Here is a 19,486-nt window from a genome sequence, read left to right as displayed (position 1 = left end):
CTATCAGAGTGGTTTAAACTTCCCTTCCTCCCATGGTTGCCGCAAAATATATAATGTTGTGGTAAAGAGAATCCAAGGAGCAGAAAGAGCACAGACATGCAACAGTGAAGTTGTATTCATAGGGAAGAAAATGCTGGTATGTAATTAAGCAAATAGCATTTTGTTGATTACATGTAGAATCAAAACCATTTTTAGAAATCAATCATTAAAGCATTATTCTTAAGAATAATAGTTATAACAAGTATAGATTATTATGCATCTATTCTGTGCTAGTTACTTCAATATAGGAGCTTGATATTGACTATTTTCCATAATTTTTATCAAGTTTAATGAAATCACTATTATTTTCTTGATTTCATAGGTGAAAAACAAGGGCTAAATCATTTATCTAAGTTCTCATAACTAGAATTTTCTGGAGATAGAATTTGAATCTAGGCTTATCAGGCTGTAAGGTTTTATGCTACATCAATTCTCATAAAGTGAGACAAAGAGCAAAACCTTCTAATCATATACCCCACAAAATTTTGCCTTGCCAAGACTTGTGTTTGAATGAATACACTTCATTCACTGACATTCTTATCTTTCTGAAACATCCCCTAGTCCAATGAGTCATCTATAATATAACCTAGCTGTCTTTAACAAATGTTATCACCTCACTTTACTCTTCAAAGCAATTCCCATTAACTATAGCATATCTACATTTTCTACTTCGGAATTTGTGATCTTTGATGATATGGCTCCAATCTTTCTTCAAATTATTTCTTACATATGTTCCCCTGTCCTACTTGTTTAGCCACACTCAGTTTCTCATATTTTCTCGTCAGAGCATAACTTTTTATAACGTTTTAATGTTATATTTGCTGCAAAGTGTTTTTTTAAGACTATGTTAGAGCAGTTTTAAATTTACAACAAAATTGAAAGAAAGATACAGAGATTTCCCATATATACATAGCCTTCCTCATTTTCAACATCATTACCCAAATAGTATATTTATTTATCAAACATGAACCTACATCGTCACATCATAATCACCCAAAATCCATACTGTACATTGTAATCCACCCTTGCTATGTTACATGTAATGGGTTTGGACAAATGCATGACATGTATCCATCATTATAGTATCATACAGAGTATTTTCACTGCCCCAAATATCTTCTTTTCTCTACCTATTCATCCCCATCCTCCCCCTCTCCTTGGCAAACACTGACTGACCTCCAATTGTCTCCATACTTTTCCAAAATGTCATGTAATTGGAATTATTCAGTATGTAAATTATACAGTATATACTTTTTTGAAGACTGCCTTCTCCTACTTAGTAATATGGAATTAAAATTTTCCTATTTTTCTCATGATTTGATCACTCATATCCTTTTAGTACTGAATAATAGTGCATTGTTGAGATATACTATACTTTATTTACCCATTCACCTAATGAAGGACATGGTTGTTTTCAAGTTTTGGCAGTTATAAATGATGCTTTTATAAACAACCATATGCAAGTTTTTGCATGAACATAAGTTTTCCACTCCGTTGGGTAAATACAGGAAGTGTGAGTACTGAATCACATGGTACAAGTATACAGGGTGGGGCAAAGGCAGGTCTGCAGTTGTGAGTATGCAAACCACAGAGTTTATTCTTGTACTATTATTTATTAATTATTGTATTATTTCCATACAAAAAACTGTAAACCTACTTTTGTCCCACCCTATATTTAGTTTTGTAAGAAACTTCCAACTGTGTCCAAAGTAACTGCTGCATTTTTGCATTCCCCCCTGCAATGTCGATTTCCTGTTGCTTCACATCCTTGTCAGCATATGCCATTGTTAATATCCCAGCTTTGGACCATCCCAATAAGTGTGTAGTCACATTTTCGTTGTTTTAGTTAGCATTTCCCTGATGCCAATATGATGTGAAACATCCTGTCCTATACTCATTTGTTATCTGCATATCTTCTTTGGTGGGGTGTCTGTTAAGGTCTTTGGCTTTTTTTTTTTTAGTTGAGTTGTTCACTTTCTTATTGTTGAGTTTTAAGAGTTCTTTGTTGAGTTTGAATAATAGTCCTTTATCAGATATGTATCTTGCAAACGTATTCTCCCAGGGCAGAGCTTTTCTTATTTTCTTGACACTGTCTTTCAGAGAACAGAAGTTTTTAATTTTAATAAAGTCTAGCTTATCAATTCTTTCTCTCATGGATTATGCTTTTGGTGTTGCATCTGAAAAGGTATCACCATATCCAAGACTATCTAGATTTTCTCCTTCTATGAGTTTGGTAGTTTTGCATTTCATATGTAGATATATGTTCCATTTTGAGTTAAATTTTGTGAAGGGTTTAAGGTCTATATATAGATCTATTTGCATGTGAATGTCAAGTTGCCCCAGCACCATTTGTTTAAGAAAATATCTTTGCTTCATTGTATTTCTTTTTCTCTTTCATTAAAGATTAGAGAAAAGGGATCCCTAGTGCACTGTTGTTGGGAATGCAGACTGGTGCAGCCACTGGGAAAGTGGTATGGAATTCCCTCAAAATAACTAAAGATATAACTGCTTTTTAACCCAGTGATTCTGCTGTTGGGAATATACCCTAAGAATCCCGAATCACTCATTCAAAAGAACTTATACCACCCTATGTTAATAGCAGCACTATTGACAATAGCCAAGTGCTGGAAACAGCCTAAGTATCCATTAGTAGATGAGTGGATCAAAAAACTGGTACATTTACACAATGGAATTCTATGCAGCAGAAAGAAAGAAGGAGCCCCTATGTTTTGTGATAGCATAGATGGAACTGGAGAGCATTATGCTAAGTGAAATAAGCCAGTCAGTGAAAGACAAATATCATATGATTTCACCTATAAGAAGAATCTAATGAACAAAATAACTAACGAAGAAAATACTACCACAGGCCTGGAAACATGGTACAGGCTGACAGTCACCAGAGAGCAGTGGGGAGGGAGATAATGATGGAAAGAAGGGGAAGGGACTAGTGAAAGAACATGTATAGATCATCTGTGGACATGCACAACAGTATGGAAATTGTGGGAGTGGTGAGTGGGAGGGTCAGAGGAGGGCAAATGAGAAAAAATTGGGACATCTTTAATAGAATAAAAGTTTTTAAAAAGATGAGTTAAATGTTTATGGGAATCTATTTCTGGGTTCTTTATTCTGTTCCCTTGATATAGGAAGTCTGTCCAGGAGGTATCCAGCCATGTAACATGAAAAATAGACACATTTATTGAAGAAGATACAATATACAAGAAACATTGTACATTGAATAATGATGCTTCAGTGCCCTTCAAAGCAGGCACCTTGAGACCTCACACAGTTCTCTCAATTGCCATCAGATGCCCCGTGATATTTTCCTGAATCTCATTGATGGTCTGAAGTCTTTTCCCTTTTAAAGGTGATTTTCATTTTGGTAAAACCAGAAGTCACAGGGTGCCAAATCTGGGCTGTAGTGGGGCTGAGTGACCTAGATGATTTGATATTTTGCCAAGAAACTGCATGGAACATGTTGCATGAGCAGACATGTTGTCATGTTGAAACTGCCAGTCACCAGTTGCCCATAGCTGCAGACTTCAGAATCATCCAAATAGTTTCTAAGAAGGAATGTTCAAGGTTAATGCAAAATTTGATGTGGAGTAGTTGCTCTACTCAGTCATTTTGGATGTGACAGCCACACAGTACACATGCTCACTCAATGGAGTCTACCCTCCCCACTGACTAGTACAGTGAAGTCGTCATTGTTCATGCATGCACATTCCAGTCCACTCTCCTTGGCTACCAGGTTACATCCATGTCATGCAAACCATTCTCATTATATTAACAATGGCTGGACTTTTTCTGGACAGACTTTGTATTTCCCCAGTACTGCTTTGTCTTAATTGTTGGAGCTTCATAATAAGACTTGAGATTAAGTAGTGTCAGTCTTTCAATTTTGTTCTTTAATATTGTGTTGGTGATTCTGGATTTTCACTTTTCCATATAAACTTTAGAATAAGTGTACAAATATCCATAAAACAACATGCTGGAATTTTAATTAGAATTACACTGAATCTACATATCAAGTTAAAAAGAAATGACATCTTGACAAAGTTGAATATTCTTATCACTAAACATGGAATATCTTTCCATTGATTAAATTCTTTCATTTTGTTCATTGGAGTTATGTAGCTTTCTTCACATATTTTGTTTAATTTATACCTAAGTATTTCATTTTTGAGTTGCTATGTAACATAATTGTGTTTTTAATTTTCAAATTTCACATGTTCATTGTTGGAATATAGGAAAATATTATACTTTTGTGTATTAACTTTATATCCAGCAACCTCCTATAATTGCTTACTAGTTCCAGGAGATTTTTTTGTCATTTTAGATTTTCTACATAGACATGCCATCTGCAAACAATGACAGTTTTGTATTTTTTCCCAAGCTGTATACCTTTTTTTTTCCTTTCTTGCTCTATGCATTAACAAAGAATTCTAGTAATATGTTAAATGGATTGGTGGTAGAAAGCATCCTTACCTTGTAACTGAACTTAGTGGAAAAGCTTTGAGTACTCCACCATTAAGTATGATGTTAGTGCTCTTTCCAGAAGATGCCAAGAAATTGGCATCTCTTGGGACAACTGGCACAAGTGCCACAAGAAAAGGTGCAAGAAAAGCCCTACAATAAGAAACAAAAATATGAGCTGGAATATTCTGCTGCCAACACTAAGATTGGCCCTCACCACATCCATTGAGTTTTCTTGCTGGAAGGCAAGAAGAAGTACCAAGCCTTGATGTTGGATGTAGGCAATTCCTCCTAGAGCTTGCAGTGTTGTACGTACAAAACAAAGATTACTGATGTTATCTACAATGCACTCAACAATGAACTGGTCTGTAGCAAGACCCTAGTACAGAACTGCATCGTACTCGTTGGCAGGGCACAGCAGTGGTACGAGTTCCACTAGGCACTGCCTATGGGTTGAGAAGGGGGTCAAGCTGACTGATGAGAAGGAAAAGATTTTAAACACAAAACAATCAGAGAAAATCAAAAATAAATATGATAAAAGGAAAAAGAATGGCAAAATCAGCGGTCTTGTAGAGGAGCAGTTCCAGCAGGGCAAGCTTCTTACATGCATTGCTGTAAGACCAGGACGGTGTAGCTGATGACATAGCTGGCTGAGTGCTGGAGGGCAAGGGGCTATGGCTCTTGCTGAGGAAAATCAAGGTCCGGAGAGGCAAACATATCCTCCTCCCTCTGGTCTTAGCTCATGTAATGATGGTATTTATTTTTTAAAAAGTATGATGTTACCTACAACTTTTTGGTAGTCTTTATCAATCGAAAAAATTCCCCTCTATTCCTAGATTATTGAGAGTTTTCATCATGAATGGGTGTTAGAAATGCTTTCTCTGCATCTTTTGATAAGATCGTGCGGTTTTTCTTTTTGAGCCTGTTGATGTGATGGATTATATTTATTGATTTTTAAATGTTGAACTAGCCTGGGTTCTCATCAGGTCATATCTTTTCATAACTCTGTAACTTTAAATATGATGCAAAGTTTAATCCTTCAAGTCTCAGTTGAAATACAATATTGAATTTTTTCCTTTGCCACAGAACTAAGAACCAGATTCTTACACCATAGAGAACTCACTAAGACATGCCTCTCTATGTATTCCTAGACTTTTATGTAGAATATGTAGTCTTTATTACTATAGCTATGATCACTTTATATGATGTCTGTCTGCCTTGAAGATATTGGGCTAGATTTAGGAATTCGAATCGTGCTAAGCATTTGGTGGCCAATAGTGAACTTGACAACACAGGAAAAATCCTGAAGGTAAAATGGATGTTATTAACAAAATTGCAAGAATGTACACTCAGAGCAGTTCATGAAGAGCCTTCTAAGTCATGCTGAAGAAATTAAGCTTCATAATAAGGAAATGCCAGAAGTGTTCTGAGTAAGAGAGTGGTATCTGATACCTATGCCACTCTAAGTGCGTTATTGAGATAAGCCTGGAGAGCAGCATGCCTGAACTCTGAGATGAGTTTTAGAATGTTGCAAAAATGTTAGCAGAGATGGCGGTGTTTGCACTATAATAAAAAATAAGGAAGGTGAGCAGCATGTAGAAGGTAGTATTAATAGGTTAGTAGTAAATTGTGAAAGAAGATACTCCATGATTGGATGGTAGAACTCATTTTTCACACATTCTATAAATAATGCTCATATTTTCCTGAATTAGCACTTCAATAAAAGTAATTGTGGTCATTTTCTGAAGCAATATATGAATGTTCATTTGAGACTCTAGGCATCTTCTTCTTTATGAGCATTTATTTTTGATGGTGAGGTGTCAGGCAGAAATCTCCAAAATGCTTTATTTTTCAGATGAGTTGTGAAGTGATATGTCTCTGTTTCTTTCCTGTGCAATTTTCCACTGATTTCATGATCAGAGTGAGAGGTATTTTGCAAGAAAGTTTAATATGGGTTTGCAGTTCCAGCATTTAACAGCAATATAAATATGGGCTTCACTTTCCTTTGATTCTTTCCTCTCATCCCTTTGTAAGATCACAGGCAGTCTAGGGAAAGCCTCAGATGCCACTCCAGACATTGCTCAATCTCTAAATCTTAGCTTCCATTTACAAATATTTCTCGTACCTGGCTCGTGTCTTATAATCCATTGGCTTCATACCCAAATTCATCCACTTAGCTTAGTTCCTCTGTTTTCATAATTTTTTTATTTATGATTTAGAATGTTAGCAAGCTTATTCTTTGGAGAACCCTTCTCAGATATTGACGAGAGATGCTAAGCCCTTATGACAAAGTTATATTTTTGAGATATGTTTATTGAGTTTGTACTTCCACAGCATTGGATTATGTGTGTGTGTGTGTACATACATACAAATATATATATATATATATATATATATATACACACACACATACATACATATATATAATTCAGTATATATATATATATATATATATATATATTTTACAATTTAGAGTATAGCATTTCTAAGAGAACATTAACAATGGGTCTGCACTGGTATGATGCTAAGGAGTGAGGAGCATAGTCTTGTTGCAGTTCAACGTTAGTCTTGCTCTATAAAACTACAGTAAAATTAACAGACATCCAGAGAAAGACAAGGTTAAAAAGTAGAGGGACAAGAACAATGGGATTGCTGTTCTGCAAGTCTTTGCCTCTTGTCCTTTTGGCTTTGAAAAAAGAGGGTGCAAGGTGGAAAATAATTTAAGAACTTAGGGTGACAGTCAGGTCTACATTTGAGATTGTGAATTAAAAAACTAAATGAAGATCCGGAGACAGCTGCTACTGATACACATACAAAAAAATATATTGCAAGTGTCCTTTAAGACCTGCGTGATTAACCTAGGGGTTTTCAATATTTAAAGCCATGTAGAATGTGATATACTTCAAAATGAAATATTAATATAAAGGTAATTCTTTAAAAACTCAGAAACATCCTAGTTTATGTTGAATATTGAATATTTAAAATATTATCTGACCTCTTGAACCTTCTAAAAACACCCAGTAATACACAGAAAGTAAAAGCAGTTTACAACAATAATAACTAATGTGGATTTTCTCAGCCATCCTCTGAAGGCAAGCTCCAACTTGTTCTCACAAATGGACAGCATCAGAGACTGTGCACTACACCACCTCTGTCTTGTCTTCTCACTATGAGATCCAGAATTTCTTACACCATGAAAGTTAACTAGCCCTCCCTATGCGCAGTGGGTGGAGAGTTTGGATTTGCTACATTAAAACCATCCTCACTTTTATAGTCTTTTCAGTGAAGAGCTTCTGAGAAAACAGTTACCAGAAAGAGACTAATCATCAATGGAGTCTTATATCAAGACAGAATGGAACTCACTGTTCTTCTTCTTCTTCTTTTTTTTTTTAAAGATTTTGTTTATTTATTTTTAGAGAGGGGAAGGGAGGGAGGAAGTGAGGGAGAGAAACATCAATGTGTGGTTGTCTCTTACCATTACGCCCCTACTGGGGACCTGACTGGCAACCCAGACAAATACCCTGACTAGGAATCCAACCAGTGACCTTTTGGTTAGCCGGCCAGCACTCAATCCACTGAGCCACACCAGCCAGGGCCAGGACTCACTGTTCTATTCCTCCAGATAAAAAACATGACATAATGGACTTAAATACCAGGCCATATTGTAAAATTTCAAAAACCTTACCCTTTCAAAGTATCAGTGAACTAATTAAGAAATAAAGCTAAGAGAAGGTATAGTTTTAGTTTTTAAGGAAAACTGTAAAAAAAGACCATAAAACTTAAAGTAGTTGAATATTTATTAAAAAATGGACAGAGAGTCTATAAGCAAAACAATAATTTAAATTAGATAAACATTAAAGACAAAATTCTGAGAACTTACTATAGCTGGTATGGGAACCAAGTTACTTTAAAACCTAGAAATGTACAAACTCTCTCATATGCGCAAATTTCCCTGTTATATAACGGGTAAACGTGGAAAGTAAAGTTTACATCACGGAATATTTAGAAAACAAATTAATAAAAGGTCTAAAATTTCTAACCTGGGGGAAATGTCTAAAGTCATACTGAAACTGACATTCATAACTTTAAATACCTATTTAATAGACAAAAGTCAATGTAAATAATCAATTAAATATAGCAGATACTAACTTTTTCAGGGTAAGTGATGATACATTTGAAAAGTTCACCTTCAATTTATGCAGGTTTGCAATCAATGGAAAAGAAACTGTTCTTGTTGTGTTTGCAACATTTGCTTGGGGCCGACAAACAACCAAGCACAAAGCCAGGGTCTCCGGAGGAGTTACACACCAGGGAGAGAGCATAGCACGTTCTTTGTGAAGATGTGAAAGTCAAGCTCCTCATGTCTGTTTTTAGGCGTTAGAGTTTCTGAAATAACTAAATGTTAGACAAGAAAATGGAAAAAATAAAATGATATAAGAGAAACTGAAAGGCTTATTAATAAAAATATAAAGGAAGAGATTAAACAGTCTATTGAAAATACCATTTTTCTCTACTGCACTGCAATATAGGATCATCATCCTACATCAGATGACTATGCATGCATTTGTTTCTGCAGTCTCTATTCTATTCCATTCTCTGTTCATCTATCCTTGCACCAATATACTGTCTTATATTGTGGAGATTTAAATAACGCTTGGTATCTAGCAGATGCCTCCATCATTACTGTTGGTCAATGATTGTCTTGGCTATTTTCCCATATAAAGTTTCAAATAATCTTTTCAATTCATACTGTCCACACCCCTTACTCCACCCCCAAACCTCTCAAGAGTTTGGGTAATTTTTATTGTTATTGTATAGGATGCATTGATTTGAGAGTTACGTCTTTATAACTTTGACTGTTTTAATAGCTAATGACATATCTTTTGAGCTACTTACATTTCCTTTAATTTTCTTTAGAATGTCAGTCAATGTTTTGGGTAGAAGTGTTGAACATCTTTTATAAAATTTATTTTTATGTATTGGACATTTTAATGCTATTATAAATGATATATTTACAAGTTTCATATTTTATTTGTGTCATTAATGTATAAAATATGTGTATTTTACATAGGGACCTTGAATCACAACCTGGAAACAACCAATTATAAATTTTTTTCATATATTATTTTAGAGTTTCCATGTAAACAGTCATGTCATTTGTTTAAATATAGAATTTTTTCCCCTTCGTTTGTATTCTTAGCATATTTTTTCTTTGCTTGCATCACTGGCTAGTATTCCTAGGTATCTCATTCCTGTTTACAAATGGAAAGGTTTTCATATTTACCACTGAATATGATCTTTGTAGATTTTTGGATATACTCATTCAGATGAAGAAAGTTTTCTTTTAATGTAGTTTTTTAAGTGTTTTAACATGAATAGATTTGGCATTCAGCTCCATCTCCTGGAGGGGGCAGTATTTACTTACATTACTAGTAATTCTTTTGTAAGGAGTATTTGTCCCTTCCCAAATTATTTATTTGTTCAATCACTTATTAATATCAGTATAGACATATTTATATTTGTTTTATGCAATAGGTTTTAATACAATACTACTCTATGCATTTTGTTACTAAAATCGTTCCAGCTTTGACCATTGGTAGCTTTTCCTTTTTTTTTTTTTCCCCTGGCATTTCTTAGTAGCTCTTTCATTTTGGTTTCTATATACCCTTTTTAAAAAAAAATCCTCACCAGAGGATATGTTTATTGATTTTCTGAGAGAGACAGACAGACAGACAGAGGCTTCAAAGTGAGAGAGAAACATCGATTGGTTGCCTCCCATCATGCCCCTACCAAAGATGGAACCAGCAACATTTTTGTGTAGGAATGAGGCTCCCGTCAGCTGCACTACCCGGGCAGGCAGATTTTCTATTTTTTTGACATGTTCCCCTCCTCCTTAGCTTTTTGAGAACTTTCTTTTCTTCTTCTCCTCCTCCACCTTCTTCTTCTTCATTACTTTTTAATTACAGTTGACATACATTATTATATTAGTTTCAGGTGTACACCCCACTAATTAAACATTACATAACTTACTAAGTGATCATCCTGATAAATTCTGCACCCATCTGACAGCAAACATGGTTATTAGAATATTATTGACTATATTCCCTATGTTGTACTTTATGTCCCTGTGACTATTCTGTAATCAATGTGTACTTCTTAATCCCTTGAGCACTTCCATGCTTTCTAATACTAGAAGGTGTCCCAAGCTCATTTGGCACATTTGACCTGGCTCTAGAATCAGCCACTTCTACAAGGAGTCTTGTCCTTTCCATTGAACAATGGCATTTAGAAACCAGAACTTGAACACTGGGTGTGCTGTTAGCGATTGGATTATTGTTGCTTCCAGAATCTCTTAGCAAACTATGTAGGTTGGATATTCATGTATTTTATATATATATAATTTTTATGTATATCATTATTTCTGGATCTACCTATCAGTTATCTACATAAAACTAAGCCTGAGTTCACACTGGTGTATCTCACTCCAGTCTAGTATCATGTCATTCATTCTAGCCCCTTTCTCTTGCTTTTCTATATTTTATATGTCTAACAGTGAGAAACGTGGCCCCACAACCCACCATCCATTTTCTTACTCATTTAACCTGAATTGACAGACAAAGCATATTCAGAACTGTTACACCATACAAAAACAATTTGCAACCTTTTTTATTTCATAGCACATAAACTAATTACTGAAATTCTGCAGTACACTGAAAAATAGATTTTTTTGTCGATCTAACAAAAAATTAGTTATAATTTTGATTCATTTATACCAGATGGCTATTATTGTGTTGTCTGTTGTTATTTTCTATTTGACAAACTAAGGGAAAAGAAGTCAGTGCCCCTGACTATATAGTGAGGTATTGCCTGTTTTAAAAAGTCTTGTTCACACCAGTTGAAAATCGTCGCCACGCATCAGTATGGAATACATGTACCAACTCCTGTACAGGGTTTATGCACAGATCTATTTAGCGTTAGCTTTACAGTTTCTAGTCTAAACACCATTTTTCAGTGTTAATTAGATCAACTTCTTTTTATCTCTACTCCCTACAGTAAGGTTATGTCACTAATATTTTATTCAGTTCAGTTTATTTGTCAGGCTGCATTACATTCTGGAATGCCAGGCACCTGATAGATTTTTGTTTTAATTTTGCATACACTGCATCTCACCCTTTGTGATGTACAATTCTGTGGGTTTTGATATGTGCATAAAGCCCTGCGTCCACGGCTTCGGTGCCGTACGTGACGATTCTACTACCTTATTCATTCTCTTGTGCATCGTTTTGTCAGCAGCCATCTTTTCCTCCACAACTGGAAAACATTGCTCTGTTTTCCATCCCCTAGTTTTTGCCTTTTGAGAATGTTATATGACTAGAATTATATGTTTTCTTTTTAACATGGCTTCTTTCACTAAACAAAATGTATTTCATGCATAAATTTCAACATTGGGTTAGAAATTCTCCAAATAAGTATGGGATATCTTGTCTTTATAAAGCAACTTGCTCAAAACTATGCAGAAACACTGGAACAGAAATTAAAACCTAGGATGCCTGGCTTCAGAGCCCCAAATCCTAACTTCTGTATTATAAGGCATCATAAATAATTAAATATTTAAAAAATCCTACCTAGCTTTTACAGATATACTTTAAAACTTCAAAATGGAAAACAAATATTAAAAAAAAGTAGTCAGGGAGAACCAAGATGGCGGCGTAGGTAGACACACTGCACCTCCTCGCACAACCAGAACTGACAGAGAATCGAACAGCAAGGGGGACCAACACCAAGGAAATAGAAAATGGACATTCATCCAGACTGGTAGGAGGGGCGGAGATGGGCACCAGGGTGGAGAGGACTCACGTGGCTGTGGCGGGACTGAGACTGGCGGAGTGTGGGACAAATGGCGCAGGCAGTCCAAGCACTAGCAGACCCTGTGGCCACACATTTGCACAGATAAACCCAGAGGGCCGGACTCAGAGTGGCGGAGAGCGGGGCAGGCAGAGCAGCGGGTAGCACCCCGCGGCACCACATTTGCCCACAGATAAACCGGACAAACGGCAGGGAGCGAAGCAGACCACGTAACCCAGGGCTCCAGCTCAGGGAAATAAAGCCTCAAACCTCTGATTGAAAACGCCTGTGGGGGTTGGGGCGGCAGCAGGAGAGACTCCCAGCCTCACAGGAGAGGTCGCTGGAGAGACCCACAGGGGCCTAGAGTGTGCACAGGCCCGCCCACTCGGGAACCAGCACCAGAGGGGCCCAGTTTGATTGTGGGTAGCGGAGTGAAAGATTGAAATCCGGAGGAGAGTGAAGCGGGCTCCATTGCTCCCACTCGGCCCCTCCCCCTCGTACAGTGTCACAGCGCTGCAACCAGCATTACCCCGCCCCGGTGAACACCTAAGACTCTGCCCCTTAAAGTAACAGACGCACCAAGACAAAAAAAAAAAAAAAAAAAATGGCCCAAATGACAGAACACTTCAAAGCTCCAGAAAAAATACAACTAAGCAAGGAAGAGATAGCCAACCTATCGGATGCAAAGTTCAAAGCACTGGTTATCAATATGCTCACAGACTTGGTTGAATCTATTCGAAAAACAGATGAAAAAATGAAGCCTATGCTAAGAGAAACAAAGGAAAATGTACAGGGAACCAATAGTGATGAGAAGGAAACTGGGACTCAAATCAATGGTGTGGACCAGAAGGAAGAAACAAACATCGAGCCAGAAAAGAATGAAGAAACAAGAACTTGGAAAAATGAGGAGAGGCTTAGGAACCTCCCGGACGCCTTGAAACGTTCCAACATCCAAATTATAGGGGTGCCAGAAGGAGAAGAGGAAGAACAAAAAATGGAAAACTTATTTGAACAAATAATGAAGGAGAACTTCCCTAATCTGGCAAAGGAAATAGACATCCGGGAAGTCCAGGAAGCTCAGAGAGTCCCAAAGAAGCTGGACCCAAGGAGGAACACGCCAAGGCACATCATAATTACATTACCCAAGATTAAATGCAAGGACCTACATCCAAGATTACTGTATCCAGCAAAGCTATCACTTAGAATGGAAGGGAAGATAAAGTGCTTCTCAGATAAGGTCAAGTTAAAGAAGCTCATCATCACCAAGCCCTTACTATATGAAATGTTAAAGGGAGTTACCTAAGTAAAAGAAGATCAAAAATTGGAACAGTAAAAATGACAGCAAACTCACAGTTATTAATGGCCACACATAAAGCAAAAACGAGAGCAAACTAGGCAAACAACTAGAACATGAGGGTTGTCATTAAGGGAGTGGGAGGGGGAGAGAGGGGGAAAGGTACAGAGAATAAGTAGCATGGATGATAGGTGGAAAATAGACAGGGGGAGGGTAAGAATAGTGTAGGAAATGTAGAAGCCAAAGAACTTATAAGTATGACCCATGGACATGAACTATAGGGGGGGAATGTGGGAGGGAGGGGGGTGGGCAGGATGGAGTGGAGTGGGGAGGGGAATGGGACAACTGTAATGGCATAATCAATAAATATATTTTAAAAAAAGTAGTCAGGAGATTTGATCAGCTTTCTAAGATGTTTAGCAATCAGTGAAATAAGAGGAACAAATAGAAAATTCAAGATAAAATTTCAAAGCCTCATCTAATTTAGAAGTCAGGGGAATAAGCCAGTATAAGGAAGGAGACTGATAATGTCACAAGCTGAAGAGGTAACAGCAGCATAGTACATTGGGATTGATTCAAAGAGGTCTCCCTAAAAATGGAGATAAATGTTGATGGAGGTCAAAACTAGAGAATGATTTGTTTCATAATCCCACCAACAAGAATATAGAAAAACAACCAATCAGTGTGGGATTGAAATGGAATGATGGCACTGAGGCAGAATACTAAGAAGCTAGGAACACTCCTTGACAAATGGAATGGAGACAGATAGTTAAAGAGCAAGGCAATTTATAGCCAGAACGCAATGTTCTATCTTCTCTAAACAAAGACACTTAAAGGCAAATGGTTAACCCATTCTAGACTGTGCTCAGTTCAGTCTCTCCTAGGTGACATGCTTTGAAGGTGAAACTGACAGGAGAATGACACTCTATGCTCATTTTCATGAATCAGCATACAAAAGGACATACCTGGAACCCTGGCTGGTATGGCTCAGTTGGTTGGCCCCATGGGCTAAAAGATCACAAGTTCAATTCCTTGTCAGTGCACATGACTAGGTTGTGGGTTTGGTCCCCGGTCAGGACACATATGAGAGGCAACCAATAAATGTTTCTCTCTCACATTGAGGTCTCTCTCCCTCTCTTGCTCCCTCCCTTGTTTCTCTCTAAAATCAATGAGCATGTCCTCAGGTAAGAATTTAGAAAATTTTTAAAGGACACACCTGAAAAGCTGATGAATATTCTATTGAGGTCCTTCCTGGAGACTTCCCATAAAATTCCTGCCTTTAGAAAACAGATAAAAACCCTTAAGACAAAGAACCCAGTGTGTTCTCTCCCTTGGATATGCCCACACCTCCCCCCCCCCCCCCCGCCTTCTTTTTCCAGGTACTTTGTCATAAGTTCTATAGATTCCTGGAGGACATGCAACCAGGGGAGCAACAGGAAGCAGCAGCTCGTCCCAGGCTAACTCCCTGAGCCTTTCTTTTACCCCTGGAACCTGTTTCCTGAGTCCATGCAGCCCAGCTGGCTCACTTCTTCTGTGTTTGTGACTCTTCGTAAATCACCAAGGCAGCCTTGCTTAGGCTTCACTTTTCCTCATGCTTCCAAAGGGCCAAGGCAGCTCCACATAGGCTCCCTCTTGTTGCTATGATCTTGCCTCTCCCACCTTAAGCCTTTCCTTTGTTACACTTTCCCAGGCTTTAATGAACATACTCCTAAAATTACTTGGACTCATACTGTGTAATCTTTCTTGCACAAAGTCAAGAACCCACACATTCCAGACTGTGTTGGGGCAGACCCACCTTCATTCCAGTCCCCTTTCCAGTGATAGTAATTGACTTTCTGGAAGAGGGAAATGGCCAATGATATCTAAATAAGGTAAAAATTTAAAATAATTATTTAAAAGAGAAAATGCACTATGGGTAGATTTTATAGTATGAGTGAAATTTGGGAGCAATACTGCAATAAACTACCCACAGGTAAGGATGAAAGTAACTACATTGACAAAATGGTTGCTTGCTTCCAGCCTTTGCTGTCTAGATTATCACTTTCAGTCATTGCATTTCATTATTATAATGTGAAAACTAAAGTGTTTTCACTGTAAGAATCTTACAATGTTAAGTATTGGGGAAATAGTTAATTATTTTTGGTCTAGCTTTTTAAGATCTGTTAGATGGGGCCATACATACATTACCAGTAATACAAAAGGTTCTGATTCGTCTACATGGATTATGAGGTTTATAATTCTGAGTGGTATGCTAAGCAATTTTTCCTACTTTGTGTGAGTATTAGATACTTTTTCCTCAATTCTTTCAAGTGACTCCTTTCTCAGTCTCAGGCAGTTTCTTCATATGCACGTGGTCATCACTACTCTGCTGAATATTCAGAGAACCCTCTGCAGATCTCTGGAGTTCTTCCTCCGCTGATCTCCAGAATTCTGTCCCTGTGTTGCATTCTTTTCTCGGTCCTCAAAGTTCTCTCCACGTTGGCCTCCCTGGATGCTCAATTCCATGTCCTCAATTCTGTGAATCTGCCAGACTCATCTCGGGTTCCGTATTCCTGTGCTGTGCTCAGAAACTCTTCTAAGGGCAGTGAGCTTGAAAAATATTAGCGCTCTCTTCTTTGTTTCCCATCTCTCACAGAACACTCTCTGTTTCATGACACCTAGTTTTTGGAAGATTGCTGTTTTATATACATTTTCTCATGTTTTCTTTGCTTCATGCAGTAGTTCTTATTATACCATTTTTGCTGGGAGCTTCCCTTATCTTTTAAAGGTGAAAATAATTTTGACCATTGTTTCTGATTTACTATTTGACTGGCAGTGAATAGAGCTAGTTATAGAGGCTTCCAGAATTATAACTGATCTAATACAGGTTAAGTAACCAATTTTTGAATTCTGCCAATTTATACACCTTAATATCAAATATACTTTGGGGACATGGAAAATAATTACTGGCTGGATCTGTGGGAACAGCAGACACACAGAGACCCCAATGTGTTCCAAGCCTTCATTTATTATCTGCCTCCCCCAACATATGCCTCTGCTAGAAGCCTTAATGATTTTATTTTGTCCATGAATGGTAATATTACCTTGATTTCTTTGTCCAGTAATCTTTAAAATGTTTGTGTGTCCTCTTTCCCCACAGAAGTTACCTGAGTAAATGACTATAGGTCTATTTGTAAAAGGACCATGTCAATCATTACATACTATGGCATTTTAAGGTCTTTTCCCCAGGATTCCCAATGCTTCCTGCAGTCAGTGGATTCTGGATCTAGAAAATTGACCTCAATCTGGAAATTAATCTAGGAGTTAAGACATGTTCGGTAATGTCTGCTTTTTACCTCTTGATGAGCTATATCCTTAATTTATTTTGATTCTATATGCCTTATTCCTACAACAGGGTTTCTCAAACCAGGAACTATGGGCACTGTATATAGTCTGGATTGTTCTTTTGAAGCAGGATGCAGCCAAGAGGAGGGCCCCAAGAAGGGATTTGTAATGGGGTCCAGAACTGAACGTGTCCAGTTAGAAAAAAATATATAGGATATCCTCACCCCCACAAGCCTGAGCCAGGGGGGATGGGACACATGGAACAGGGCCATTCAGAGATGTTTTGGGGGCAACAGCTTTGCAGCTAACCCCTGGCATGGTCATTTAACATGTCTATAACCTTTAACTGGTTTCATGGATATGTTAAATAACTGTGGCCATGCTTTGAGCCAGAGGGATGGGAGTGAATTCCACCGAAGATGGGACTGGGAAGCAACTCCCCCTGGTTACAGGGCCTGCATGAGAGCTTGGAGAAGATTGGCTCCATGCCATGGGGCCACACCTGCCCAGACTTACTATGGCAGCCCAGTAAAGCTGGAAGAATACGGGGATGCTGGCAGGTGTAACTGACTATAGGAAGAGTTGGAAATGGGGCCCCAAAGGAAGATGGGCAGTGGGATTTAAACCCAGGCGCAGCAGCCATAGAGAGGGAGGACCATGAGGTTCTGAGGGAAAAGAACGGGGCCACGCAGTTCTGAAGTGAATAGAGAGGACCATGCGGTTCCAGAGTGAATAGGAAGGACCATGTGGTTCTGAAGGAGAGGAGATGACCACACGGTTCTGAGGAGTGAATAGGAGAGGACCATGAGGCTTTGGGGTGCTTTTTTGCCACGCAGCTTAGACAGCAGGAGAGACTTTGCCGGGAAGAAAAGGGGAGAAAGGACTCTTGCTGGTGGGCCATGAGAAGGTGCCACACAGTTTTGGATTAACTGGAGATTGCAGCAGCCACACGGCTAATGGTGCCAGGAGCCTGAATCATGGACTTCTACTTCTTTTCCTGAGATACAGTACCCCTGACTGCGCAGAGGGAGAGGGAAGGACTGTGTGCATCTGTGGGTATTCTAAAGGACCTTAGTATCTTATTGAAGACATTAAGTCATTACTCTAAGTTTGTGTAACTTTTAAATAGATAATTCCTTTCCTTTTCACCAGTCTCTGGCATTGAGAGATGGCTTTCTCTGGCGGCGGACATTTCGAACCTAGCAGGTGTGTGTGTGCATGGGGGAACCTCCAGAGACAGAAAGGGGGAATCCTTTCTGTAATGATTTATTGTGAACCATCCCCAGCCTGCTCTGTAACACTTTCTTATGGGGCTTTCCTGAGCATGGTAGGGTGTATAGTAGCATTCCCAGCCCCTCTACCTCCTTGATGTCAGTAGCATCATTTTCTCAGTTGGGACAACCAAACATATCCCTAAACTTTGCCAAATGTCCCTTGAGAAACAAAATTCCTCTTGTTTGAAAACTATTTCTCTAGGGACTTCAAGCATTTTTAAACATCTTGATAGTCATTTAGATCTTTCTTAATTTATTGAAGATATTCTCCAGCAACCTCTTAGGTAGTCTTACTTATTTTGATGATTGGACCTCCTGTCCACCACCTGTTATCTATTTTTTTTTACAATCTTATTCCTATCTCCACTTTTAAGCCCAATGCTATAACAGCCATCTCTAACTGCTAGCTCTGGTCTGCAGAAGACAACCACTGAGCTGCTGGACAGTGCTTGCACCCTTATCTCCAGCACACCTTATCACTGGGTAAACCGAGTGTCCTCTAGTTTCCCCATTAGTGAGATCTCCAGTCTTATGTTATATATGGTTTTATATCATTCAGAATGAGCCATCACCTTCCCAAAGCTTCAAAAAACAACCTTAGCATGCCAAGATATTAAATCTTTTATTATGGGGGTTTATCCATAAACTCTTCTTTCAACTTTCTATTCTCAAAGCTAACTTTATGAGGACTCCCCTGATTCCTAATATTAAACTTTGGCTGAGCCCAGCAATTAATTCAGGATGTAGTGTCTTCCCCCTTGTAGTAGGCCCTGGGCTTCCCCAGCTTAGTTATGTTGTTATCTGATACTACTTATTGATTTGTGGATTAGAGAGGTGTGAATAGATCTTGATTGGGGTGCATGCTTTTTTTTTGCAAGGTAATAACCTCTACATTGAATTTAATCAAGGGAAGAGTTCTGGTTTTTGGCAAAGAGTAGTGGGCCTCTTAGTAAGGCCCAGAATCTTTGGAAGTATTTGAGTATTTTATATTTTGGAATTCATTTACCTAATTCATAGCTTTACCACATACTTCCTGGTTTCACTCCTTCCTAATTAGGGTCCTGATCTTAGAAAGGCATATTCCAAGTTCGAGAATTCAACTTCCGCTACAACTGTGCTACTGTTATATGTAAGTCTTGGGTTTGATCTTAAGCCCTTTCTGTCCTCCAGCTACAAAGAAACAAAAAAAAAGGTGATTTCAGTAAATATTCCCAAGGAAGCCCTCTAGCTTTCACTC

General features: G+C 38.1%; 1 pseudogene; it reads left to right on the top strand.

The window, feature by feature from the left end:
• The first annotated feature begins 2,996 nt into the window (after positions 1–2,996).
• Positions 2,997–19,486, top strand: part of LOC112302996 (small ribosomal subunit protein eS8 pseudogene) — a 56,095-nt pseudogene continuing 39,605 nt past the window's right edge.

This window comes from Desmodus rotundus, chromosome 5, assembly GCF_022682495.2.
Source record: "Desmodus rotundus isolate HL8 chromosome 5, HLdesRot8A.1, whole genome shotgun sequence".
Lineage (NCBI taxonomy): Eukaryota > Metazoa > Chordata > Mammalia > Chiroptera > Phyllostomidae > Desmodus > Desmodus rotundus.
Note: the sequence above shows the minus strand (reverse complement) of the source record. Positions and strands in the feature narration are given on the sequence as shown.